This window comes from Mandrillus leucophaeus, unplaced genomic scaffold (genome assembly GCF_000951045.1).
Source record: "Mandrillus leucophaeus isolate KB7577 unplaced genomic scaffold, Mleu.le_1.0 Scaffold60, whole genome shotgun sequence".
NCBI lineage: Eukaryota > Metazoa > Chordata > Mammalia > Primates > Cercopithecidae > Mandrillus > Mandrillus leucophaeus.
In genome coordinates this window covers 6,418,454-6,421,175 of record NW_012106475.1, presented here as the reverse complement: position 1 = coordinate 6,421,175, position 2,722 = coordinate 6,418,454, and the positions used below count along the sequence as shown (strand labels likewise).

Below are 2,722 nucleotides of genomic sequence, written 5' to 3'. Positions count from 1 at the left end.
GTGAGCCACCGTGCCCAGCCTGGTTTGAACATTATTGAGCTGTTGAATATAAACTTGAAAATAAGTTTCAAATAAACACCTTCTGTGATACAGTTTTCAGGTAGAAAAATGAATTTTCGTTGTGTTTAAAAACCAGCTTATACAAATAGCACATAGTATAAATGGTAATTGCCGCTGTCATTTTAAAAATCAGAAAATAGTAAATAAAAGGATGTGGAAGAGTGTCATGTGATACAGTGGAGATTTCATGCTGAATAAAAGGATTATAAATATGGTTAAATTGAACATAAGCATAAATGTAATGGAACTCATCAGAGAAAAATAAGCCTTTTTTCTCAGGTTTGTTTCATTACTGTATGGTGACACAACTGATTCACCACGATTTAGTCTAGAACTACTTTTCTATTCTGAATGGTTTTTGGTAAAACTATTTGCTGAATTATTAGGCAGTTATAGTAATCTGCCTCCGTCAAGTGCATTTTCTTGGGTTAAGGAAAAAAGAAATTTTAACTATTCATGGAAGCTGGATGTTCTTCCTTGTCATTTGAATCAAGGCTGTCTAACAGGAATTGAATAATTCAGGGACTAGCATTTAACCCATATCAGGTCTAGGCAAGAAATGACATACATTAGGAAGCCTTAGGATATCATTAAACTGCCTAGAGTCTAAATTATTGAACACACACCAGACCTCAGTGGATTACTTCAGTAAATGGGGTCAGATGTCATCGTGAAGAAAATTAACAGGAAGAAAATGAGAGTACAGAAGAATTGTTTTGAAAATTGAGTGAAATTCAACTTTGAAGACCATGGCTGAGAAGTGCTAGGAATAGTGGCAGCACATCAACCAGAAATGGTGTTGAGCTGTAAGAAACAGACGTCAGGCTTCATATTGCCCTTGTGTCGGGGGAACAAGGATGAAAAAGCTTTTTGATTAAGAGCAGTAGACCAAATCAAAGCTAATTATGTCATTTTGGCCAGGCACAGTGGCTCATGCCTGTAATGCCAGCACTTTGGAAGGCCGAGGCGCTCAGATCATGTGAGCCCAGGAGTTCAAGACCAGCCTGGGGAACATGGCAAAACCCTGCCTCTACCAAAAAATACAAAAAAAATTAGCCAGGTATAGTGGCACATGCCTGTAGTCCCAGCTACTTGGGAGGCTGAGGTGGGAGGATCAACATATATATATGTCATCATTTTAAGTCTCACTGTGCAAGGCTATGAGTCCTCAATAATACTTTGGACTACTTAGTGTAATACATTAGTTGTTAGAATAGCATATATATATACACACACACACACATATATATATACATACACATACATAAACATACAAACAGTGCAAAAAGATGTTTCAGGGAAAACATCAGTTTACAACATAATGTCTTTCATGGCTCAAGGAAAAGCTCACAAGCAATTTCTTCTGAAACCCAGATCACTTACAGGTTTGCCTATAGATGTACCAGGTCAAAGACTGTGCCAGAGAGAATGATGTACTAATTATTTTCAGGCTGACAGGTTCAGTTCCTGCAAAGCCTGTAGATCTTGCTCTACCCTTTGACTGCCTTAATCAGCTGCCAGGCTTCATGCCATGGTTTGCAAGGGGAATTGGGTGAATAAATGTAGACAAATTACAGTAAATTCATCTTGCCTGCAAAAGTGACTAAGGTGCATCCTTTACTGATAAAGTAAGGATGAAATGTATAAACATATAATTAAATATATAAATTACCAAGTCTTTGTGATAATTCGTATGCTTTTAAATATTTCGAACCTGTTACCCTCAAAATGTTTTAAAATATAAAAATCAAGAAATAGAGCAAGCAGGAAATGGGATTTTAAACATTTTGATTTCAAGAAGTAGAACTTTCCTTAAATATGATGCTGAAACAATCTGAGAGGCAGGAGATAGGACTCAAGGCAACAGATCCGAGGAAATATATATGGGCATTTTGTAGTCCATTTTTCTTGTGTGGCATGTGGTACAACTGAAGCATAAATCTTTTTGGTATCATCTAATTTTGCCAGAGGTATGGGACAGTTCATATTCAGTCCATAAGCTCGGCTGCTTACATGAACTGAAACACAAGTGCAACTCCAAACAGGTTTTTTCTTTCTTTTCTGGACACCATCATCAAGCATGGAAGACTGGATCTGGAATTTCCCTTCATATCTTGCCAATTGGCCTCCCAGTTTCTTGCTTATGTTTTCTCCTGGTGTGTTTTCAACATTGTCATTGTTTTCGATCAACTGTATAAGTTTTATTTTCTGCAAAGTATCTATTGATTCCTTTTTAAAAATCATGTCTCCTAGCTCCTTTAAATGTCTGGAAAACGGTAGTTAAGTTTCTTGGTATTACAGTAGTACTTCTTATTGTCCAAAGCTGGAAGGATGCTGCTGCCAGTTAGCTGGGGTAGGTACTGCAACTGAAAATGCAAAACACAGAATTAGGTTCAAAACTGTGCCATGCATTTTTTGTTTTCATTATTTAGAATATATCACAAAAGAGGTAATTAAGCTTTTTAGTATAGAAACACTTTTTTGGCACAGAATCCAGGACTTGAGAGAGGATTAAATGTTTCAATTTGGTCTTTGCTTTTCCTTTTAAATGTTTATTTTATATTAAAAAGGAAAACGTGCACATTAAAGAAGATTTAAAGAATATGAAAAGGGGAGAATCTACATGTTAACATTATTGGGAAAAAAACAGATTTACAGGAGT

The 2,722-nt window shown here is 36.2% G+C and overlaps 1 protein-coding gene across 2 annotated transcripts in view; it reads left to right on the top strand.

The window, feature by feature from the left end:
- Positions 1–2,722, top strand: part of ATP5S (ATP synthase, H+ transporting, mitochondrial Fo complex, subunit s (factor B)) — a 25,177-nt gene that overhangs the window by 21,766 nt on the left and 689 nt on the right. The window lies entirely within an intron of this gene.